Here is a 25,127-nt window from a genome sequence, read left to right as displayed (position 1 = left end):
CACCAGGCAGCCCTGTACTTCACAAGTACATCTGAACAGCATTGCTGCACAGCACGATTTAGCCAGGCAAATTTACAAAGAAAAAAAAAACACCACGGGGCGGTCTCTGTTCAGAGAGGGAGGTCCCTGAAGGCTGAATATCAGCCCACAGCATGCCTTGGGACGTGCTGTACGTATGCTGAGCAGCTGGGTCCCTCTGGACCGCTGGGCTCTCACTAGCAGAGCTGGCCATAGGACTCAGAACAGGTGTTATGAATTTTGGGGCTTTGTTTTTTTATAAAGCGGTGCAAGAGCATCTGGTCTGTCATGTTCTGAGGTCATTTAATGATTTCCAGGACTGCCAGGAAATAGAAAATTCTTTTGCAGTGTAGAATGCGTAGAGCAAACAAATACATATACATATGCAAGAAAACAGAGTAGGGTGTAGTATTTTATGAAATATTACAGTGAAGTGGCTTCCAGTGATTTTGCCTTAGGAAGCTGCGCAGCTGTTTCAAGCTGTCAGGCACTCAGGGAGATGATCTGTATTTGCATGACAAAGGCAAAAAAACAACATAGCATCTGCATTACTTCTTTCTTTGTGTGCCATGCTGGAGTGCCTTCCAGCTCCTCTCTCAGATAGGGGATAGGACTGTCTCTGCCTGCAGCCAAGGATCACAGAGGTGTTACCTTGTCGCCAAAACCCACCTCTTATCTGGAGAACGTGATGTTTTGGGCTGCAGCCCAACAACCCAAATGGAAGTTTAATGAAGCCAGTGGGAATCTTTCCATTAAGTGCTCAAGGGTTTGCCTTGGATTTTGTTTGCTCTCTGTAGATCTGACCCAAGGCCAGTGGAATGACTCTTGTTTTGGGATATGCACACTGTCCCTTTGAGGAATGTTTCAGAGGTTAGGAAGAGCTCACCTCCAGATGAGTACCAGGGTCCTGCTTCCTCGTGGAGCACGTGGGGTCCCACGGACCTCATCATCCCTGATACCTTAACGAGGTGCTTATAAGGACATTCAGTGTTGCTGCCAGGGGCTCCTAGTACAAATCACCCACCGCCTGCAAGGCAGCTGTGCATGATCATGCTGTCTTCCAACTGGCTGTCAACATCTGCTTTGTCAATGTATCGATATTTTTCTTAGACAATTCACTGATGAATTTCCACATATGATTTTTATTTAATTTGCCTTGTTCTATCTAGGAACAAGCAAGTATGTTATAGCTTTCCAGAGAACAGAAACTGCGCTTGCCAACCCACCTGTGTTTTGCTCTTTTTGCAGAGATAAGGATGTATTCATTTCACTAGTGTGGGAGTACCTTTATAAAACTCTCCAGATTCATGTAATCTGGCGATTAAGAACCTACAGTAATTTAGCATTACCGCCTCTGTAGCAGTTATTAAATGTACCTGGATTACAACAGCATCCAGGGGCTTTAACTGACCCTGAGGCTGGACACTATACAGATAGAGCTGAAAAGAGCCCTTGCCTAGTATAATTGCATAAAATAGCAAAACAAGTTACTATTAATCCTCCTGTTTTACATCTCAGGGATTGAGGAATGGAGGGAGGAATTATTTTCCAAAGTTTGTGCGGAGACGAAGCTGTGAGTGCTGCTCCCTGGACTCCCACACCATAGCACCAGGACCCCCAGCAGGTGCCACTTGTTTCCCATTTGGTCTTGTTGATGCTTTCTCTAGATCCCAACCTGTTGTAGTGGGAAGCTCTATAAAGCTCTTTTAGGAGCAAGCGCTCTCTCATGTTGTTTAAAGCTTGGCTTTCTCCTTGAGGAAACAGGAGTTTTCCTTTCACTCTTGAAACTTGTGGTGTCTTCAGCTGTTGCATTACAGGAGATCAATCAATATGATCCTGCATGAAATTTTCTCAACAGCTCCATCCCATCCAGGATTTGTATTTTCTGAAAGCTGTCCCAAGAGCGATGATGAATACGTACATCACTTTGGATTCGCTCAGAGTGAGCGGCATGCCAGAACTATTCCAGACAAGTCAAACGTGGGAGTAATAAAATGCTTAAACAGATTATTGTGGTTTGATGGTCCTGCTCAGGTAGAGGAGTGCATCTTTGCACCTCTTTTGCATGCATGACCTCTATTGCCATTAATCCAAAGGATGGCCAGACTTCACTGCCAGCAAACTTTTTTTTTCTCCATCTGGATGGAACTGGGTGAAACAGCAAGGACTGGACAGTCTGATTGCAACACATGGGTAGGGGTTGCAATTCGTGTTATGCTGGAGCCGAGATCTGGTGCAGTGGAGTCTGGCTTGAGGCAGAGACTGTAGATGCACAACTCTGCTAATACTTTGAGACAGATTTATACATATGGTGATTGGAGACAAACTGCCCTGCAGCATGATTTGTTTGGGTTTGCAGATTTCGAAGTGCTCTAATTGCCTTTTAAACAGCTATTCCTTTATTTCAGGAAATCTGCCTCAGGCTTTCCCAGTTTAAATTCCAGATTTCCATGGAAATCCAGGAGTCTGGGAACATTGCAGGCTGATGTTTATGCTTTGTGGTGTGTTGGCTTTTTCTGTCAATGTTAGATGTTACATGTAAAGCAAATACTACAGAAAATACCAAAGTAAAGATCTTAGGGAAGGGTTCACCTTTAATCTTGTTTGCAAGATGGGAAACATAGTTTAAAACCCAAGCCTTTCATCATGTTGCAGTTACCCAGGCTTAGAATAAACAGTCTGAAGACAGCAGGGTAGCATGCAGCTTGCCAGTGGTTTGCTTCATTCAAGTTTCACCTACCAAATGTTAGGGCTAGGCCAGCTCCATTCTTTATGTATTTTGTAGCATTCTGTGAGCTTTCTAGGAAAAAAAAAGTTTCCCATTACAAGTTCCTGCAACCAAATATAGTTCTAACTCCTACACTAAGAGCACTTTTGATGTGCTGTTCAAAGCAAATCCATTGAAGCAGGATCCTGTTAATAAAACTCGGGAGACGCGAGAGGTCAAGTGACACGAGTAAATAGAGCTTTCTGTCTGCTTGGAGCTCCTATTCAAAGCCAAGAGGAATTTGTCCTGATGAAAAAGCTAGTTTTAAATATGGAGGTTGCTCTTTGAACCGGAAAGAACTACTTCATGCTTTTGGATTGCATAAAGACACGCATCCATGTTTTTCCAGTACTCCCAAATCTATCCAGGGAAAACTCCTATTTGTTATTTACTTTCCATCAAAAGAAACTCCAAACCAGCATACTTAAACCTTTGGTGTTCTTTAGATTTGTAATGGCATTTTAGCAAGTCAGTAACAGAATCATTTGTAATGCGAGATGAGTTGTCACTGTTTACATTTATCACCTAATGAGAACTTATGGAATCATAGGATATCCTGAGTTGGAAGGGATCCATAAGGATCATCGAGTCCAACTCCTGGCACCGACTTAAATTAGTGTCAGACAAGGCATCAGTAATACATACTCCCTCGTTTAGGCAGCAGGAAAACTCAGTGAATTTAAAAGAACCCAAGCTGGCAAAAACTTGCTTCTTCCTCAAGTCTGTCCATTTTCGCCTGATGGGGAGTACGTAGGTATCTCATGCAGCACCTGTGGATTCATAGCAGAGGTGAATATATCAGTCAATACATAAGTCCTAGCCTTTTTTTGTTGTTTCTGAGGTTCATGCATCACTTCTGAATGGAGTCCAAGGTATTTGATCTTCTCTGTAGGCTCATGATGAAGCCATATTTCCCTATAGATATGTGCAAGCTCAGCTTAATGAGTCTCACAGCTCTGTTATAGCTTCTGAACGGTTGTCTGCAATCATGTCGTCAACTTAAGCTACATCAAGCTTTTGTCAGGCAATTCTTGCAGTAGTAGAACAATGCTAAATTGACCTCATTTACTGCCCTTAAAACAATTTCCACATAACTGAAATGCCCGAACAATTAGTGTTCAATGCGTCATATGCCTTTGGCTTGAACTCAGCCAGACTACAATGCTAATGGCTTTCATATGGCTTTATTTCCCCCCACCCTGGAAAGGAGAAAGGATAGCTTTGCATTTACATGCTAGGAAGATTAACACTGATTAGATTTTGAGGGCAAAACTTCCCCCAGAATGAGGTGTGATGCCAGGGCTAGCTGTTAATACAATCCAAGAATATCTGATGCTGTGCCCTTGGTCCAGGGGTGGGAAGATTCAGGTTTGCTCAGCCTGTTGGACGTCTTCAAGCTGCTTTTGCAGAAGGACAGCGCTGCTTTCAGGGGCGAGGGCCAGCCAATGGGCACGTAACCTGGGGAGAGGGTCAAGTGGATAAAGATTTCCCTGAGTATATGCTGATTTTAGGATAACGTGTGCACAGGTGGAGGAGATCCAAGTTCTGGCTTGAACTGCATCAATAAACAATTTGGCATTTAATTGGTCAAAGAGAAACTTTGGAGGAAAAAGTTCTTGATTAAAAAGTGCTTGAAATCTTGTCCGTTGATCTTTCAAAAAAAAAAAAGGACCAAAGTGTTCTGGATTTAATTAGATATTTAGTTTGCGAGGGGATTTTTCTATACTGTTGAAAGCTAGTTCCCTTGTTTAACATTAGGAGTGATTTGTTTTCAACAAGAATCGTTTCACTACTAAACGTTAAACTCTTCATTGTAAAATGACCAAAGTAAAACATTTTGGCTTTATTGACATTTCTAGTGTTTTCCCAAGCAAAATAAATTTGATGAATTCTGCACAAATTCATTAATGACTTTGTTTGGCCCCCATGTACAGTGTTGATGAGGAGCATGGGAATGAGATTGTGAGCCAACACACTCTTTTGTTCAAAGCTTTTATTTTCAATATTTCAGTTAGGTCCCCAGAGACATTCTGTGCCTGAACTTCTGAATTTTAGACTTCACATCTTCAATACACGCTTACTGTATCTCAGGAGAGAGATAACTTACATTGAGAGACAGAGGGCAGGGCGGTACTAGTCACTGCTGGCCCTGAAATGAATTCAGTGGGCAGGAGCCATTCCAGGGACAGAGACTAAGACCCAGCTGGACGTGTCCTTGGAGAAACATTTCTTCCCTACTCCCTACATGCTAACTGGCATAGAAAAGCTTCTGTGAGCGTTCTCCAAGCTCTGAAGACCCAGTGTTCCCGAAAATGAAGTCACTTGAGTCTGCCTGGAACGCACTGAATGTCTTCCTAGCTCAGTGTACATTTGTTTTCCACGTTCTTTGTGGAGTCGGGGTTGGGTTTGTCTTGCTTAGCCATAGGCATCTAGAAATGTGTTACTTTGCCTGAGCTTGTACATGCTGATAGAGCCATAGGAGGAGATGGTGCCTTCAGGAGGTGCATCCTGCTTGGCAGCCGTCTCCATCCACAGAGGTCAGATGTGCACTTTCTGATAGACGCCAGACTTGTAGACGTCTGGTTGTGTGACGATGAGGTCCATGCATCTTTCTCTGCAAGATATAGTGGAAACCCTCCCGTGCGTCTTTAGACCCGGTACTTTTCCACCTCCCTTTTTTATCAAATGATTAATAGTAATAAAATGTGGATATTTATCATTGAATTTCTGGTGTACAACTGAGATTCCAGTCCTTGTATTCCTCCAGCCAGAATCATTTTTAAAGAAAGCGCGGGCGGATGCTGCAGACTCACACACACCTAGCTGCAGAGGAGGTTCTGGTGATTTGCAGAGGATTGCCCTGGACAGCAGCTGGCCAGGGCTATCTTTAGCTAAGGAACCTCTGTTTTTGAAATGTGCTGGATTTTTTTTGTTGTTGTTCTTTTTCCCGGAAAGACGTTCATGGTATCACTTTCATTTGCACATGGCCTGGTGCTTTCAGCTGACTTTCCACCCTCCCTTTTGCTTAACTGGGATAACTCCAGCAGGCAAAATACTTTGTCTGACAGAATGCTTATGCCCCAGATGTTTTATATGGGAGTCCTGTATGTGAGGTTCTCATCTGAAGGAGCTGTTGCCTGCCTTTTGGGAAGTCTGCCCTGTATACTGGGTAGCAGGCAGCCCACTGGGCTGGGTTCCCTGCTTCTGCCAGGTTTTCACCAGTTGTGTCTGTTCTAGTTTCAGATTGGTGCCAGCAATATTCACATCTCCCGTAGCTGATAAGGACAGCTGCATGCAGGGGAAGCCATCTGTACCCAACAGCAATGACCTGTCCCATTTCCCTGTAATACACCACGTTGGGGGACTCGTTTGCTGCTGCTGTTACAGAGGTAAGAAAGCTAATTGCAGCTGAAAATTTCATTTCTGGTGGCACACCCAGCTCCATGGTTTGTTTATCCACCTCTTGTCGTTCGATAGCCCTGAGCTTCTTGTCAGAGTGAGGGCTGCCAGCAGCAATGGAGAGATGTGCTCATCTCTTTGCACAGATGCCTTCTCTGGCCACAAACCCAGAGGGCTCCTACAGCGCTTGCTGCTCCCTCTTGCTCCTGCCCATTCCTAACATCCAGAAGTGACCCTGCAGAAGCCACTTTCTGGTTTTTCAGTCCTCCAGCAAGGTTATCAAAACAAGACAGCTTTATCAAGAAAAAGCATGCATCACCAAATAAAAGCTGGAAGATTTGGCTTTGTTCGAAGGCCTTGGATCTCACTCAAATACCTCAGCATGGGCACAGGCGCTGTGTCAATCGTGTGGGCCATCAGCCTCGTAAAATGCGTATTGTGTGCGAGCTTTTGTGTGCCCTGAAACCTCAAACCCACTATTTCAGCGTAACCTGAACTTGTAATTTCTGGCTAGGGAGTCTGAATTAAGAGAAGCCTGTGGTATTCTTCAGGGATGGAAGGGGAGCATTTTGGAAAACCTGAACTGGCCACAGCCTGCTGAAAATCCAGGGAATAGCTGCTGACAGGAAGATAGCACATGATGTGCGCTCTGTGGGGACTCGCTCCCTTCTTTCCTCTCCTTTGGCTCCGTGCTTTATGCTAGCAATTTCCATGGCTATCCTCCTGATGACGTTCCTGTCTCATTCCTCCCTCAGCTGTTGGACGTGGTCATCAGACTCACAGAGCAAAAATCCTGACCTGGTTTGGCTCAGGACCTAACTGGTCACTGTTCCCAACCCTCCCCACGAGCCCCTACACGGATTTCTGTGGCTGTGGACGCCTACAGCTCTTTGAGTCTCACAAGCAGCACTGAGAACCAGCTCCATCCACAGCTTCAAGGGGGCCTCCCTTTCCTCCAAGTGACTCACAGTCGACATCCACAGAGGCCCTTTCTTCCAGAAGGCACCCAAAGACACTGGACATGTTGCAAAAAAAGGCAAAAGTCATTTGGAAATTGCTGTAACATTGGGCTGAAATGTAAAAAATTGCAAAGTGGGGTTTGCCTCCCCAGGGAAGAGGCTGGCTCAAATACATGTTCCTCCCACCTACCTTCAGACAGACTGAGTCATGCTGTGCAGCTGCTTCTCTCCCTCTGTTGGCTGCAGGGTCCTGCTTACCTAGCTCAGCGGGCATTTTAACTTCTAGAATCCTTGCAGGGTTCTTTATTATCATAATTTCTCTCTTCAGTGGAGTTTGGTGCAGTTGCTTAGCAAGTCAGTTGATGGTATTTCTGGATGCTCATGCGACACGTTGAACCATAGCCTCAGCTCAGCCTAACACAATGCACAGAGAGATAAAGAACATTGGGAGCTTGCTCCTTTTAGGCTCCTGATTTTAATAGTTAAGGATTGAAAGGAAATTGCCACTGCTGGGGTGGATGCACAGGGAATGAGCAACTACTGGTGGGCAGTGGGCACCCCTAGTGCTGCTCTGATGGAAGCACAGGGAGAAGCTCCACAGGTCTGTGAAACTCCAGGCTTTGAAGTTTTCAGGTAATCTGCAAAAGCTCTCAATTATATCTGTGAGAAGTCCCAAAAGTGCAAATATTTTTATTTCTTGTGGGCCTCCTTACAATTGAGACAGGCTGAAGTGCCCCTGGTCCCTCTGTGTGGAGGTAGGAGCTTGCCCAGCCACCGAGCAGCTGGTTTGTGTTTTAATGTAACACAAGAATAGACTAAAGAGTGTAAAACTTATGGTTTTAAGGCAGGCAAAAATTGTCTGGGCATATGAGAAGGATGCTTGCAAATTTTGGTTAACGTTGTGTGTGTCTGAAGGCAGAGTTTGGATTTAAAGATCAGTTCTCTACAGTGCTGAGTGAGAGGAGGCTAATTTTAACAAAGCTATTTTTCCCATAGCATTTCATATTTCTGTGACTGCACATCCCTCTGTAGTCAAAGTACAGCCCTCACCGCAGTTATTACATCATGAACTTAATATCTCTCCCTGGGAAGCGAAACACTTTTTAGGAAAAAAAAATAAAAAGGGGGGAGAAAAAGAAGGAAGTGTTCGAAGAAGTCCAGAAAGCCTCCGATTCCTCTAGGGTCCCCAGCTGTGCTGTGTTGTCCCAGCTGAGCTCCAGATATTTCCGCTCTGCACGTTAATGCATTCAAGGAGAAATCAAAGTGGCTGTCTTGAGCATGCTCTGGGCCTGGGGTGTATGTCCTACCTCGGAACAGCCCCGATCCCTGAGGTTGCAGTCCTTTAATCTTTCCTCCTTATGGGACTGGGACTGAGCACAAGCTTTCCAGAGCTCATTAGGGCTTTCTGCCTGTCAGTGTGTGAACCCATAGACAAATCTTCAGATGTTTCATGTTCCCTGTGGTCTGGAAGCCACATCCCCTGCCAGATCACTTTGGGTGATGCAGCGATTTTTTCCTTCCGTGGTAAGGGGAGGAAAAGCAGCGCTTCTCTTGTCACCATTGCGTGTCTTGTCACTGCTGCTCTCCAAAGGGATGCCTCCTTTGGAGGCCAGCACTGGTGGGTGGCCAAGCACCGATGGCCTCGAGGCAGCCCTGGGTGGCAATCGATGCAGCACACCAAGAAGGGACTGCCGGATGCTTTGCCTCGTGATGTTGGTTCAGTCTAACGCCAGCTGAACCCAGCCCTGAGCACGAAGCCAGGGTTTGGTGAGTCATAAATGGAAACTCTTGCCACGGTCCCCTCATCCTCGTGTCCTTAAGGAATCTCTGCATGGGGTTGTCACCACGAGGCAAAGCAGAGCCTTGTGCCACAGCACCGCTGCTCTTGGGGCTGGCTCTGCAAGGTGGGAGCCTCCTCTCCAGCCTGGTGCCTGCATCCCTGCAGAAGCATTTCAAGGCAAAGCAGGAGAGTGATGAACTGAATGCCTGGCAAAAATAATCTGGCTGCATCCTTGATAAAGATGCAAGGAGCTGGACTGGCCTTTACTGGTGGATTCATGCATGTGGTTTTCCTGGTTCATAAATCTCCGATTTCTGAGCTGCTGTGGCTGTCATGCAGACATCCCCCAGCCCTTGTGCCCTGTGCTGTCCCTCAGGCTTCAGCAGGATGGGGTTCATGTCCTTGCCAAAAGGTCCCTTCCCTCCAGGTTCCCTGTTCCCTCTGATTGCTTGCTTAGATGGTAAGTTTGGTAGCTGAGAAAAAAGCCATGTCACTTACCAGCTAATAAAGGGAAAACTGGAATGGCAGGCAAAAGCCATCACATGGAGTTATTTTTTTGGAAGCCTACCTACATTTGTGTGTATTCTACGTTTCTATGAATGCTCAGATATAGGATGTCCTCACGTGGATTTTCCTCCAGCAACTTTAAAACATTCTTTCCATTGACTTCAGTGGCAAGAGCTCAATTGGAGGCAAAGAAACAAAGCAGTTTGGGGAAAAAAATGAAGCGAAAAGTGATAAAATGTAGTATTACTTGTGTAGGATTGCATTTCTTGGAATCTGAGTGATTTTTATCGTCAGCTACAAGACTGCCAGCATTTAGGCTATTGCTTCATGATTCTGCTTTGAAAATACTTTAATTCAGTGGAAATAGCTGAAAGCCAACAACTGCAGAAGCATTAACACTAAGAGCAGCTGACAACAAGGGAAGAAAAACTGCTTGAGAAGGGCAATAGTCATGTTGTTGGGGGTTCAAGAAATACAGGCTTTATCCCTGGTTTTGCCAGGGACTTTCTGAATGATTTTTGGTGTAAGTTGATTGACCTCAAGGGTTAAGATGGGCTGTGACATGACCTGAACCACAGCAGGGGTTCATTTCTCTGGAACAGCCCTGAAACTAGTTCAGGTTCCTCATCCAAAGTGAAGCCTTTCCCCAAAGGATTTGTGTTTCCTTCCAGGCTTGCGTCTACTTACAGGCAATAGGAAGAGAAAGGTGGTTTTGAGAGCACATGGATTTGGGAATAGAAAATTATGGTGGTGTTTTGATGAGCTTCTTGTGCTCTGCTGAGCTCCAAACTCACAGTAGAGGTAGGGCTAAGGACTGAGTGAGAAGAGCCAGATTTGTACCTGCTAGCTCAAGTGCTGGATTTAGGCATGAGATGGACGGCAACTACAGGGTAATGCTGTTAGGTGTCATTATAAGGTGAATGCTGAGGATCTGTGTGGCCCTGCTTTTTTCTTCTCCTTCCCGTGCCTAATTCCCGTATTCCAGATGGGGAGAAACATACCTTGCTAATTTCTTTTCTTTATTTAGGCCAATGGAAAGGGCAAAGGTAATATAATGGGTCTTAGCCTTAATACCCTTCTAACCCTGGTTCCAAGGCTACAGGACGCAATTGCGTAGCTGGAGAAGGAGGTCCTGGAGCTTTGCCCCAGCATACTCTGTTCAGTAAGCCCCATCAAACGTCCAGTAGCTTTTAGGCTATTTCAACAAGCTGTCCTCCAAGCAGCCACCACCAAGTGTGAAGGAGTTGGGGAGAGTTGCTGATAATTCGACGTACTGCGAGGAGTAGAATGTGTCATGAAAGTGCTCCAAAAAAAAAAAGTGAAATAACGGCTCATTTCCTAAAATGGAAATATCCCAGTATGTTTTTCCTGGCAGAGGACTGCTGTCGGGGGCAAGATCAGCAAGCAGTGCCCCTCACCACCACTGGCCTGTGTGGTGCTCAGGGGAAGGAGGAAAGCACTTCTTGTCATACATCTGACACATAGCAGGGGACTTTGCACCTTATAAAATTCCCTTAATTTAGCTGTAACTTGCAATAAACAAACTTCAGCCTACATAGTGTATCTGTCCTGTAAAGAAGCTACTGTTTTCTGGCATGCAACCTCAGGCCATTAGTCTCACTGCTCACGTTCCTCCAATCCTCCCTGGGGCTTAACAAATGCTTCGGGCACGTTGTTAGCACAACAAATTAAAGTGGGAACTTGGGAACTGCAATACTGAGAGTTTATTTGCACAGTTTAGCAGCATAGACTCTTCTTCAACCATGGAGCACAGGCATGGGTCCCTCCCTGCAATGTAGGGAAGATGGTGGCAGTAGAGGAAAACCAAATACAGCATGGGATGGCCCAACATGGCCAGAGCAGCAGCTCAGAGCTGCTTCCATAGTAGCTGACCTCTCTCTCTCCGTGAGATCCCAAGATCTCAGGTATTTTTGGTTTTATTTTTAACCACTCTCACCATTTTTAGCCCTGCCCTGAGGCTTTGGGCAACCTGACCCACGCAAAGCCTGGCAGGCTGTCTTGCCCACAGCTGTCTCAGTCTTGCCAGAGCCTGTGGACAGCATTTATCCCGGTGTTACTTCCACTGTATCCGAGCATTTTTATCCATTTAAGGACTAAGGGCTTGAATTGCATGTCCTTATGAAATTCCCCATAATTTAGCCCCTTGACCTATGCAAGCTTTTATTTTATAGTTCTTTTCTCTGAATTCATTCCACCATTTAGGCTTTGCCCAGACCTTCATTTCTCCAGAAGTTTCTTTCTCCCAAAAGTTCCTTGACAGTGCCTGACCACCCGATGTCTCAGCTTGCTTGAGGAGTTGGACAAAGCTCATCTCTTTTAGGACATATCAGGTGAAGTTCCAGTGGCTGCTTGTGCTGTCTACCTAAGCATGGCTTTTCATATTTATTTGTCACCCCAGCTCTCAGCCCAGCCCTGGCTTGCTTTGTGCTACCCAGTGCTTACGTTCCTTGGAGTCTTTTCAAATAAGGTCTTGTGTCTTCGCAAAACCAACCAGTTCATGGCATGGCTTATTGGGAAATATAAATTCAGAGGTGGCAATCGTGGCTTATTGGGAAGCACGAATTCCTGTTGCATCTTAGAGGTGGCAGTCATCTTGCTGAAGGTCTCAGCTGAGTCCTCACCCTCATCCTGCTGATTTCAGAATGAAATCTAGCACCAGCACAACCAAAACTATATAACCTACAATCAGTAGGAAGCACGTGGCCACTTTGACATCGTAGTTCCATATATTTTAAGATCACGGATCACGAACAGGGAAATTTGTTACAAAAAAATAAAATCACTGGAGCCATTCATTCACATCCGACCCTGGTTACTGAGGTTAGTCTGTGGATTAACACGTGCGTGCATCGCTAGGTGTAGGCACGCACACACACATCACCTCAAGCCAGGGTGGTTCTCCTGCAGAAAAAAAGGGGTGAAGTCTAAAACTGCTGTATTGGACTTCCGGAGGGCTGACTTTGAGCTGCTCAGGACGCTGGCTGGCCGAGTCCCTTGGGAGGCGGTTCTGAAGGGCAGAGGAGTCCAGGAAGGCTGGGCGCTCCTCAAGAAGGAAATCTTAACGGCACAGGAGCGGTCCGTCCCCATGTGCCCAAAGACGAGCCGGCGTGGAAGAAGACCGGCCTGGCTCAACAGAGAGTTGCGGCTTGTGCTTAGCAGAAGAAAGAGGGTTTATAATCTTTGGAAAAAAGGGTGGGCCACTGAGGAGGACTACAAGGATGTAGCGAGGCTGTGCAGGGAGAAAATTAGAAAGGCCAAAGCTCATCTGGAGCTCAACCTGGCTACTGCCGTTAAAGACAACAAAAAATCCTTTTACAAATATATCAACGCGAAACGGAGGACTAAGGAGAATCTCCATCCTTTACTGGATGCGAGGGGAAACCTAGTTACTAAGGATGAGGAAAAGGCTGAGGTGCTTAATGCCGCCTTTGCCTCAGTCTTTAGCGGCAATACCGGTTGTTCTCTGGATACCCAGTGCCCTGAGCTGGTGGAAGGGGATGGGGAGCAGGTTGTGGCCTTCGCTATTCATGAGGAAATGGTTGGCGACCTGCTACGGAGCTTGGATGTGCGCAAGTCGATGGGGCCGGATGGGATGCACCCGAGGGTACTGAAAGAAATGGCGGAGGAGCTGGCCGAGCCGCTTTCCATCATTTATCGGCAGTGCTGGCTATCGGGGGAGGTCCCAGTTGACTGGCGGCTAGCCAATGTGACGCCCATCTATAAGAAGGGCCGGAGGGCAGACCCGGGGAACTATAGGCCTGTCAGTTTGACCTCAGTGCCAGGGAAGCTCATGGAGCAGATTATCTTGAGGGTCATCACGCGGCACTTGCAGGGCAAGCAGGCAATCAGGCCCAGTCAGCATGGGTTTATGAAAGGCAGGTCCTGCTTGACGAACCTGATCTCCTTCTATGACAAAGTGACGCGCTTGGTGGATGAGGGAAAGGCTGTGGATGTGGTTTACCTTGACCTCAGTAAAGCTTTTGACACCGTTCCCCACAACATTCTCCTCAAGAAACTGGCTGCTCGGGGCTTGGACTGGCGTACGCTTCGCTGGGTTAGAAACTGGCTGGAAAGCCGGGCCCAGAGAGTCGTGGTGAATGGAGTCAAATCTGGTTGGAGGCTGGTCACTAGTGGTGTCCCCCAGGGCTCGGTACTGGGGCCGGTCCTCTTTAATATCTTTATCGATGATCTGGATGAGGGCGTCCAGTGCACCCTCAGTAAGTTTGCAGATGACACCAAGCTAAGTGCGTGTGTCGATCTGCTCGAGGGCAGGAAGGCTCTGCAGGAGGATCTAGATAGGCTGGACCGATGGGCTGAGGTCAACTGTATGAAGTTCAACAAGGCCAAGTGCCGGGTCCTGCACCTGGGGCGCAACAACCCCGAGCAGAGCTACAGGCTGGGAGATGAGTGGCTGGAAAGCTGCCTGGCCGAGAAGGACCTGGGAGTATTGGTTGATAGTCGGCTGAATATGAGCCAGCAGTGTGCTCAGGTGGCCAAGAAGGCCAACAGCATCCTGGCCTGTATAAGAAGCAGTGTGGCAGGTCTAGGGAAGTGATTGTCCCCCTGTACTCGGCTCTGGTGAGGCCGCACCTCGAGTACTGTGTTCAGTTTTGGGCCCCTCGCTACAGGAAGGACATGGAGGTGCTCGAGCGAGTCCAGAGAAGGGCAACGAAGCTGGTGAGGGGTCTGGAGAACAAGTCTTACGAGGAGCGGCTGAGGGAGCTGGGCTTGTTCAGCCTGGAGAAGAGGAGGCTCAGAGGCGACCTTATCGCTCTCTACAGTTACCTTAAAGGAGGCTGTAGAGAGCTGGGGGTTGGTCTGTTCTCCCACGTGCCTGGTGACAGGACGAGGGGGAATGGGCGAAAGTTGCGACAGGGGAGTTTTAGGTTGGATGTTAGGAAGTACTTCTTTACTGAAAGGGTTATTAAGCATTGGAACGGGCTGCCCAGGGAGGTGGTGGAGTCACCATCCCTGGAGGTCTTTAAAAGACGTTTAGATGTAGAGCTTAGCGATATGGTTTAGTGGAGTACTTAGTGTTAGGTCGGAGGTTGGACTCGATGATCTTGAGGTCTCTTCCAACCTAGAAATCTGTGTGTCTGTGTCTGTCTGTGTCTTGTCCTGATTCATGCAATGGGCATTTGCAGACGTGTCTCCCAGCACAGTGTCCTGGCCAAGCTGGGCACGGAGCCGGAGGGCGGAGGAGCGAGGCTTAGTGCTGGGAGGCAGAATTTCGGCTGTCTGTGCTCCATGGCAGACCTGGCTCAAAAAATCTCAGCAGCTAAACTGCAATTTCTGCCTTAAAAGCCAGGGAAGCATCTGATGGGGTTTGCTTTTGCTTTGCTTTCTTCCTCTTTTCTTTCAGGAGTAGGAAAAGTGAGAGTGAAGCCAGAGCAGTCACTGGGGTTATGGAGCTGCCTGGTTTTACTAAAGTCACAGGTTCCGCCCCAAAATCCCAGCTCGCTGGGGCTCGGGGAGTCTCCAGTCCTCTGTGGGAAGGATCCATGGGAAAGCTCCAGCAGGCACCCCCTAAAAACCCACTGGAATAAGTGACGGTGGCTGTGAGGAAAGACAATTATGGTATTTTCTTAAGAAACCCTAACTTTTAAGGTAACAGCAAGACTTTCCCGAGTTTTGACTCATCTTTTTTGGACGGGCTGCGGCCAGAGGTGGAAGTTTGGCTTCCCATGGGGTGGCTACGAGGTCCCTGGCGGAGGCTACTGCAGCAGGGAGAGCACGGCTCCCACGTGCTTGGGAAATCCTTGATAGCACAAACTTCTTCAAAGTCCTTGGGCTCACCTTGCGGGTTTTTGGCTTTTTTTTTCCCTTATTTGCTTGTTGGCCTGAAAGCTTATTTTTTTTGGAACTGGATGTTCCCTTACAGAGACGACATCCGCGTGGCTAATTCCCACTCGTTGGACACCTTTCCTGGGGCAAATTCCCCCCTTTTTCTGTGCCTCTCCAGCTCATTAGCTCCGGGCTGGGATTTAGGCCATCGGCTAGCTTTGAATTTGGTTGTTTTCTTTTTTGTCCTCCTTGGCACAGGAGGGACACAGGCCATGACTAAACTTTTCTGGTTCTGGTGCCAGCACAATCATGTGAGAGGTTCAGAGGCTGAAGAAAATGCTTCGGAATCGCATCTGAAAAAGGAGATTTTGCAGCTTTTTGTACATCGGGCTGCAGATGAAGAGGAGGCAGAAGTCAGACAACGGCGATTCCTCCTCAGCAAGGCACAAACAACATCAAGCATTTTCCAGCCTGGTGCATCTCTGGTAGCAGCCAGAAGTAGGTACCCTATGGCAGAGGAATGGCAGGGTGAGGAAGGAGCTGACAAAACCCAAATAAACCTGGGACCTGCTCTCGGGAGCTCCTGGGTTAGGGTTTTCTGGGACATTTATGGGAAATGGGTCCCTGCTTGCAGAGATCAGTATCATCTTGCCCTTGTTGCTCACAAGCCCTGAGCACATGCAGGAGGAGGCAGCCAGCACCCACCGCTGCTTCCCTCATCCTGCTTCCCCTAACAAGGCTGTTTGTGGCCTTGGGCATCGTTTCACCCACATTAATTGTTTCCCTTCTCCATGCCAGGACGGGAACAGGGGCACAAGGGATGTGTGGTGCATGTGGGCAGCCCTGGGCTCTGGCCCAGTGCCCATGTCAGTGCTCTCTGCCTCCCCTTCATGTTTTCCTACAAACCGATGTGAGGCTTGTAAAACTGCCGTCCCTTCCATGTTAACCCAGCTCACACCTCTGCTTCTTCCAGGGGCTTGGCTCCAGTGGAGCTCAGAGCTGCAGGAAGCTCCCCAGCTTTGAGGAAAAAAAAAAAAGAAAAAAGGGCAAATGGGGCTGGTCCTCTGGCCTTGCAACGGGCAGGATGTTCCTGTGCATGGGTCCGTGATGGCAGCCCCCACCTCACCTGTCCCAGGCTTGTGAGACTGGAAGTATTTGGCCAAAATGTAAGTATGTAAATGGAAGAAAAAATTATCTTTTTGTTCTTTTTGTTTGTTTGTTTCCCTCCCCTCAGGTCTAAGCGGAGGTGCAGAGCCACGTGGAGGGTGGGTAATTGGGGTTTTGGACACGAAGCATCACGGGTGGTGTCCTGGCCAGCCATGTGCTTAGATCAGCCTGGACTTGGAAATGTTCCTGCTCCTTGCTGGCTCCTTTTGTCCCCCTCTGCCCCCCTCCACCACCTGCACAAGCCGGGTTTGGGGACCCTGGAGCCGGCAGGAAAGGGAAGCAAACCCAAAAAACACATGAGCACCTTTGTTATCATCCTCACCTGATGAAACAAACTGTTAAAAGCCCCAAATGAAAGACATCTCCGGGGGGGGGAGGCTTGCAGCCAACTCATAAATCAAAAGTGCACCTAACTTTTTCCCTCCTGGCTGTGCCAGCTCTGTTTGGCTTGGCAGCCTGTCCTCATTTTCAGGGCATTAAGGAACCGAATTAAATAATTGAGAACCTTTTCCTTTGCTAGTGTTGTCCTTTGGCCTGCCACCAGGCTCGTTGAGGATGGACTGCTGGGCTTTGCCTGCTTTTTATCCGCATCCACACTGGGGAAGAGCTCAGGATGGTCGCTGCCACCCATCTCAGCAGCCCCTCTCCTCTGCCCGTGGTCAGGCTGCACTTTCTGGTTTCCACTTTGAGCACTGATTTGCAAGGCTGAGCACGGCAAGTTGTTGCCATAAATCAGCCTGCCTGGGCTGTAGGGAAAATTCACCTCCATATCACTTCTGTTCTGTTCTAATTTGTCGTTCTCCTGCCCCTGTGATAAGCAGTGGATGCAGGCTTTTATTCTTCTTCTTTTTTTTTTTAATTATTTTTTTTTCATAGAAAATTTGGTGTTCATCCCAAGGGGTCAGGGAGGGACAATTCCCCTTTTCAGCCCCAAATTGGTTGCACTGATCCAGAAGCAGGACAGGGAGGATTTTTCCAGAGCATCTCAGCGGCGCAACCGCCAGGAACATTGGGCTCTCGCTCCTGGCTTTTGTTTGCTTCAAAATATCGCTCGGATGTTTCTGCTGAAAAACCAGGGGGAAATGGGCCAAACAACGAAGGTTTTGGGGACGCGTTTTCAACCCAGCACTCAGCCCTGCACTGCTGGGAGGTGGAGGGCAGGGGGAGAGCAGGTTGGAGGGAGGCAGAAAGGCAGAGATGAGGAGTTTGATGAGAGGGTTTGGAGGCTGCGAGGGCCAGGCTGGGTATTTTGGGGCTGCTCTCTAGCAAATCTTTAGTGGCAGTGACTATTTTAACATTCTGTAACATAAAAAACTGTCAGTGCTGCTTTCCAGCTCAATGTCCCACTCTCCACGCTGCTGCACCAAAGCAAGCAGGACCCTGGGAGGGGGCTGAAGCATGCTGTGCTGAGCAGGTACAAAAATTGCTATTAAATGACTTTAATTCCCCTTAAATAACTTTATATTTCACCCCACATGGCCTCGGCAATGATGAAGGTCTGAGCTGACAGCGGTGGGTTTCTCCAAGCCCAGCTTGCAAGGAGCCGTGGCGATGCTTTCTGAGAAACCGGTGTAAATGAAGGGAGGGAAAAAAATAATAATTGAGGAAATTACTCGAAATTCTGCCTGGGATCGCCTGGTAGCTATCCTCCAGCCTCTGGAAAACGTCGCTGCGTGGCTGCAGTGGGCTCGGCGGCTGGGCTGCTGCGGGCGGGTGAAGGCAGGAAGAAAAATGACCCCGTGTCGCTCTTACAAACAGCTTCCCGAAAGCAGCCTGCGGCCAGGAATGCTGCTGGATGCAATCCCTTGGAGGGGGAGAAAGTCCAGGGTAACGTATTTTTGTCTTTCTGAAGGATAAATCATCCGAGCCTGAGGCTGCCCTGGAAAAGGTGCAGCTCGGGGGCATTGCTGGGGTGCCAGACAGGGAGGATGTCACACCCCGTGATTTACGGTGGGGCTGAACCCCCCTGGGGCTGCGAGGAGGTTTCCTGACATTTGCAGACCCAAAAAAGGTCCCCCAGGATGCTGGCCTCAGAAGAAGGGGTCATAAAATATTTTCTGTTTCAAGCAGATCTCCTCCTCCTCTTCCCTCCCCAGCCACAATGGTGCTTGGCTCTGCTCCTCACCATCCCGTGCCCAAAACCAGCCTCCTGCAGCCGAAACCTGGTTGGCATCGGTGGGCTTTAACTGTTGCCTCGTGCCCTCTGAGCCCAGGTGAGTGGCTGTGGCGTGGGTCAACCCTGCTCAACCACTGCTAAAATAGCAAATATATATAAATATAACTGCTAATATAGCAGCAACCTGTGGCACTCCTATAGGGCTGCACGGGAGTCAGGGAGCTGAATCCCGGGGGTCCTGGCCCCCAGGGCAGTCCAGGTGTTTGGGGATGGGGAGATCTCAGTGCCTTAAGATGCTGCGCTGGAAATTAGTGCTGAATTCTCTTCTGATCCCTAGCAAAGTTGCTAAAACGGGACCAAAAAAGCCATAATCCATCCTGGCTCCGGGACAGGGGCAGTACGGGTGGGATGGGTTTTGTTCCCAGTCCCCACCGTGCCCACACCGGTTCCCGGTCCTGAATAGCACCACGATAATTTCTCGAGGTTCTCCCAACCCCGGGGACATCCGAGCTCAAAAATAAACCCGCAGCAGAGGCGGGGGAGCAGGGAAAGGGCAGCCGACCCCTCTGGCAAAGCTTTGAGGTCACCAGCTGAGGGTGCCTCCAAAAAGGATGCCAAGGGAGGAAGGAAGGGCTAATTACTGCTAATTGCATTGCACTGCGGCTCGTCTGTCGAGGAAGGGCCCTTCCCCAGGGAAAAGGGGGCTCCCTGTCCTCAGCAGCCCCAGGGGCTATGCGGGATGGGGCTCTCCTCCTCCTACCCCACAGAGTAAGCTCACAGGTGGGCTTTGTCCTGGTGGACCCCAAAGCTGGTGCTATTTGCACGGTTTGTCAGGTCTGACCAAATTCCCCTTCGTTTCCACCAAATCTTAGAGCAAGAAAATAATCAGGGGGAGCACCAGACAGACCCCAAAAGCACCTTCCCAGGAGCTAGAAACGCCCCTGCATGGTGCAGGGTTTGCCCAGCTCAGTGACCTCCCCACCTATCCCCTCCATAAGACTCTGTAGAGCCATCCAGGGTTGTCCTCAAGCATCTTTTTTTTTTTTTCCCCTTTTTCAGCCCTCCTTTTCCCCCTCTTTCCCTCCTCCGCCAGGCTGGCGGCGCCCCAGCCATGAGCTCACGCCGCTCGCCGCTGGATCCCGGATCTGCGTGGGAGGCAGCAGGACAGCAAAAAAAATGAGTGCAGAAAAAATATGAAATAAATGAAGCTCTGTGCAGCTCCCGTAGGGTTTTTTCTTAGGGGGGCAATAACCACAATAATGGGGGGGGGAGCTGGGTCCCGTTTTGGGAGGACCACCGAGGTCCGAGCCATGGCGCGGGTCCAGGGGTCTGCAGGAGGTGCAGAGCATCTTGCAGGAGCAGGTCTGTGGGAGGGACAGGTGGTACATTTTAATCATAATTTTTTTTTTTTCTCCCCTTTTACAGCTCCCCAGGTATGGCAACTTGGTGTTATTCCTGCAGGGGATGCGATCAAAGATAAATTTGGTGTCACGGTGTCTCCCTTGGCATAACCACCTGAAGGCACGTGCAAGTGGAAAGAAGTGCCGGGGGGGGGGGGGCTCTGATTTTCACCTCTCCCTCCTACAGCCTCCCAGCACCAGGCACTGCACCTTTTCCTGCTTGCTGCTGTTTTAAAAGTGACCCCTTCATTTTTCTAGCATCCTTTTTTTTTTTTTTTTTTCAGGAAAAACCGTGCAAAGAGACATCAGGACCTTTGAGACAAAATGGAAATGTGCCGCTTGTTTTTGGAGCAGAGGCCGAACACAAGGGACATCCCAATGCAAAAGGGTGCAAAATACTCCAGGAAAAGCCCCCCCCGTGTCATCCCAAGGTGCTGGGGGTGCATTGGTGCAAATATAATGACTGATGGAGCGTTATTTGTGCTCCGTGCTCTCCGGAGCCTCCCCTTGGCACTCAACAGGAGCTGCTGCAGAATGCAGCTCGGGCACCGTGGCCTCGATTCCCCAGCTCCTCCAAGCCCACCGAGGGCTGCTGTCGGCATTCCCAGGGCTTCCCAGCTGGGAAATAGCAGCCATCTCCGCGGAGAGCCTGATGTCACAAGATTTTTCAGCCTGATTTCCAGAGCAGCGGTCTGGATGCACTTCAAACCTCTGACTGCTTTTTCCAACCAGCGTTGTTGCTTGGGATTTTTGGGGGATTTTTTTTTTTTTTTTCCGGGCTCTCCCTTCTCCAGGTCTCAGCCTGTGAGCGTAGCTGCTGATTGAGCAATCGGCGTCTGTTCCTTAGACACGTCGCCATGGAAATTCCTGAGATTGCTGGTGGGGACCGACACAAAATTAGCCTGGGCTGGGGAGGAGGAAGAGGAGGAGGAGGTTGAGGAGGAGTAGGAGGCAGCCGCTTGGGAGATGGGTTTGCTGCAGGAGCAAGTCCTTTCTGCTCGTCCTCTCCAGGAGCAGCCACTTCCAGGGGCTGGCTGTCAAGAAGATTTGCAAGGGGCTGTTCTTCTCCCCTCTCCTTTTTACGTGACCACCGGCACCAGCCGGCCCCGCAGAGGAACACAGCTTGCGCGGGGCTGACCAGGACACAGCGCGCTCTTTTGCAATCAGCTTGGCTCTGAATTGCAAGCAAAAATGCCTTTTTTTTTTTTTTTTCCCCAAAAAAAAAATTAAAAAAGGAGCTGTTCCAGTGGCTGCCTGTCACAATGGGAAGAGGGGTGGGAATGAGGTGCCATTCTCAGTGTGCTTCTTCCTAACCCAATGATGCTGAAATTCTTCCCTCCCGCTTTCAGGATGAAGCCATGCCAGGCACTCGGGGGCTCATTTCGCTCTCCCCAGCAGCAGATGCTTTCGTGCTTGGCAGCTGAACCCAAAAATCCACCTTGGCCTGCTGGGAAGTGGGAAGAAAGAGGCTGTTTGGTGAGGACGCCCTGACTTGTCCTGCTTCAGGGAGCATCCTCCCTTGGGAAATGCTCGCTGGGAGAATTAGCACGGGTTTCATTTTTTTCCTCTACCATGAGTTGCACTTCGTCAATGTTACACCACTGCGGAGCGAGATGTAGCTCCTCTATGGTCCACTGAAGGGTTTTTTTGAGTTAACACCTGCATTTTTCGGTTCCCCTTTGGGCTATATGCTGCTTTTAGGCCCATATGGATGCCTACAACCTGCTCTGCATCTGGGTTTTCAGGTGGAAAGAAGGGGTGCTCGTAAGGGAGCACCCTCACGGCCACAAAAAAAACACAGAAAGCAATAAAAGCATATGGGGAGCTGGGTGTGCACATCCTCAGGGGCTTTTCCAAGCTCGTTTTTCACTTCCAGCAGTTTTGGAAGTAAGAAAATAAGGCAGCGAGCATGGCACCGCCATGGGTTAGTGGGGAACATCAGGCTCACTGCAGTGAACCTGATCAGTTCTCCCTGTCTGCAGAATTAATCACTGCTGGAAAGCTGGACAAATATTTTCAAAATAACAAAAAGCTGCCTTCCTGCCTAACAACCTTTTTCAGGCCTTTCAGATTTCTACATCCACTTCAGTTCATTGACCATGCTCAAAATCTTCAGGTTCTGTACATCGGCTATGTAATATACATTAATTACATACAAATTAAATGATTCCTGCCTTGTTTTCAAGCGTGATAACGCCTTTGGCCTTTGCCTTTCTACAGTGGAGCCCTTCACATCTTGGACAAGGACCCCAGCAGCACACTGGGGTGGTTTCACCTCATAACCCTTTGGGATAGAAAGGGGATTTTGGGGTTTTCCTGCATTTTTCCCTGCTGGAGAAGGGAGTTGCAGCTCACCCAAGGGTGCGGGTGGCCTCTGGGAGCCAGGCGTGAGCTCCGGCATCTTGCACCTGCTGAAGCAGGTTTGGAGGTTGTTTTTTTGGGCAGGTTTGAGAGCTGGGTGCTATTCCCAGGTACTTCCCTGACCAAGAACTGAGCTAGGAGGGTGCACGCCTCTGGCACAGACCACTTGAGTTGGTGTGGTCCCCCTTTGGCTCACCCATCCCAAAAGCTTTTCAGCACGGGTGTCCCAAAATCTCCCCTTCCCTGGGATGGTGAAACACCCAAGCCTTGTTTAAAAACATAGGTGGCATCCCCAAAGCTTCAGTCCCTCCATCTGCCCTTCCAGCCCCTCTTTCCAGGAGGCCAAAAGGGTGACCATGTGTGAGGCTTCAGACCCAAATCCTCAGGGTTACATCTCTGTGACAGCGGGATTTTGCAGAGCAAGGCGGTGAGGTCACGGCAGCCGGCCGTGCTTTTATTTCAGCGGGGTCTCTATAGCAGCCAGCGACAAAACAAAACATATATTCCTCCAAAGCAGAGTTTCCTGGCTGGTGGCGCTCATTTTTCTTTATGAGCTGACTTTGGAAGAGAGCGGAGTGGCAGCTCATGGAAACTGGGATGTCTTTCTCTCCCCTGTCTGCTCCTCCGTCCCGGCAGATAAAGGTTAGACATCTGTTTCGGATCTGCTTTAACCGAAGGACAGACCCGCTCCTGCCATCCCATAAATCATCCAGAGTGCAGGCCTTGCTAATTGCTGGGGCTCTTTGTCCCAAGATGTCCAGCGTAGCCGTGGGCAGGCAGGCAGTGCCCAGCCTGCTGCCTCCTGCCTTTCCCTAGCAGTCCCTGAATGCTCTGAAGCCGGACATCACCCACACGGGTGAGGGACCGGGGACTCCCACGTGCCCAAATCTCACTTGGGTACAGCTCCAATTTTCAGGAGCACCCTGGGTGAAAAGACACACCTTTCCCTAAAACCTTGACCTCAGAATTATGCTTACAGCATAAGGCATTGCTTCAAGCGTGGCATTCCTGGAAAACCCAAGGAGATATGTATCTGTACATTTAGGTTATTTTAGATTGGCTTCTTGTACCGATGCAATAAACTTAATACCGGCTAATAAAACATTTCAGAGCCACTTTGCCTCCCCTTGTAAAGGTTTCCCAAGATGGAGATAATTAAATGCAAAACTACGGCATTAAGAAAACCCAACCAAGCACTTGAAAGCTGGTGCTTTCCCACATTTAAGGGTCTGGCTGCTAAGCTTAACTCTGCTCCATATCCTCCTCTCCATTTTTACGGTACCGCCAGCACCATAAAGGATTATGTCTCGGCCCTGGTGTTGAATCCTGTGGTTTTCACCAGCAGACTCATAGCTCGCTCGCATCCAAGGGCAGCATGGGGATCCATTTTGGGGGAATTATTTAGACAAAGCTCTGCAGGGCTGACATGTGCCATGTTGACCCTGTGTTGGAGACCCGCACCAAATCTCAGTGAGGTTAAGACCGAGCAGGTTGGAGCAGGACAGGGATGCCAAGTCACCTCTCCACTGACAGTGAGCGTTTTTACGAGATGTCCTGGCAATTAGTGGAAGAAGCGATGCAGCTGTTGATGCAATGAAAGACAGTTTATAGGGAGTGATAATACCTTTTATTAGGCTCCAGGAAGCAGGATTTTTGGCACACAAGTCCTGTTCTGAGCCGCAGCTGAGGGTGTGAGAGCATCAGCCCCGCCACGGGGCACGTCCTCCAGGGGCTCACCGGGGCTCTGCGCCCCCTGGGACGGACCTGAGCTTCCCAAGGTGCAGAGGCTTCGCTTCCAGTGGGGCTTTTATTTCAGCTTATGGTGAAATGCTGGCTTTGAGACCAGCTTTTAGTTTTTTGCTGTCTCATTATAAAGCAGGTGTTGAAGATTGATGCTGTACCTCTTAAAACAAAGGCGTAGGCATCATCAGATGATGCACGAGACCTCTGATATTAAGGGTAGAAGCCTGTCCTTTGACCCTAGTAAGCAAAAAACTGGGAAATAAATGGCTTCTCAGGCTTTTAATTTTGATGCAGATTTAGATGAGGTGTCCTGCTTAAAGGATGGTGTCCCTGGACTGCAGCATCCTTTGCCTCACACATCCATCCCTTGAGTTCCTCAACATGGTGTATACTGTGTTTCCTGTAGGATGCTGCAAAGCAATGGTTTCACCTAGGGCAGCTTGTACAAGAACACCTTAATTAGGATTGAGCTTGTAAGGAAGAGAAAACAGCAAGCGCAGAGTTTAGAGAAGCATTTGGTGGTTTTCATGCTTTTTTTTTTTTTTTTTTTTTTTTCCGTGGCAACAAACCCGAAGGGGAGTAGCGCATCGCTTCGTCGGGGCGGCGCTGAGCGGGACGCCTGCCCCGAGCTATTTTTACTCCTGGTCATGTCCCACAGCCACGCTGGCAGATGCTCTCTGAGCTGTAGATGACTTCCATGTGTAACCCTGTGTGGCTGCTGGCCGGGGGCCCGAGGCGTAGCGTGCTGCCTTGCAGGGCTCCAGAGAGCAGGGCCATGCCCAACGGCCCGGTGGCGGGCGGTGATGGGGGCCCCTTCCCAGCCGGTGCCTTCCTGAAGCCTTCCCTGGATCATCCAGGTTGGGAAGAGGGTAGGGTGGGAAGGACGAATCACTGGTCATTTTAACCTGGGTGCTCCCAAATTAAAAGGAGAGGCTGTGGAGGAGGCTGGAGCGTGGGATGTGTCTGCTCTGCAGGCAAGCAATGCTGAAAGTCTGTCAGGGAAAAAGGGGGGGTCTCCAGCGTGCCCTTGCAGCATGGTGAAAGGCAGGGCAGGCTGCTCTGCCCTTCAAAGCAGCTATGGGGAAACGATTGTAATAAAACTTTT

At 49.1% G+C, this 25,127-nt stretch overlaps 1 long non-coding RNA gene across 3 annotated transcripts in view; it reads left to right on the top strand.

The window, feature by feature from the left end:
• The window catches only part of LOC121071976, a 31,108-nt gene extending 9,036 nt beyond the window's left edge, over positions 1-22,072 (top strand). The window contains exons 7-11 of one of the 3 annotated variants that reach the window (XR_005820908.1): positions 6,023-6,174; positions 11,654-11,781; positions 14,814-15,733; positions 16,209-16,401; positions 20,203-22,072. This is a non-coding gene — a long non-coding RNA (uncharacterized LOC121071976). Of the gene's footprint in view, positions 1-6,022; positions 6,175-11,653; positions 11,782-14,813; positions 15,734-16,208; positions 18,230-18,498 lie in introns of all 3 variants that reach the window. The other 2 variants (XR_005820906.1, XR_005820907.1) reach the window with 2 other exon arrangements.
• The last annotated feature ends 3,055 nt before the right edge of the window (positions 22,073-25,127 follow it).

Source organism: Cygnus olor, chromosome 6 (genome assembly GCF_009769625.2).
Source record: "Cygnus olor isolate bCygOlo1 chromosome 6, bCygOlo1.pri.v2, whole genome shotgun sequence".
Classification (NCBI taxonomy): Eukaryota; Metazoa; Chordata; class Aves; order Anseriformes; family Anatidae; genus Cygnus; species Cygnus olor.
The sequence above is the reverse complement of the archived record's forward strand: the minus strand, read 5'-3'. Positions and strand labels throughout refer to the sequence as shown.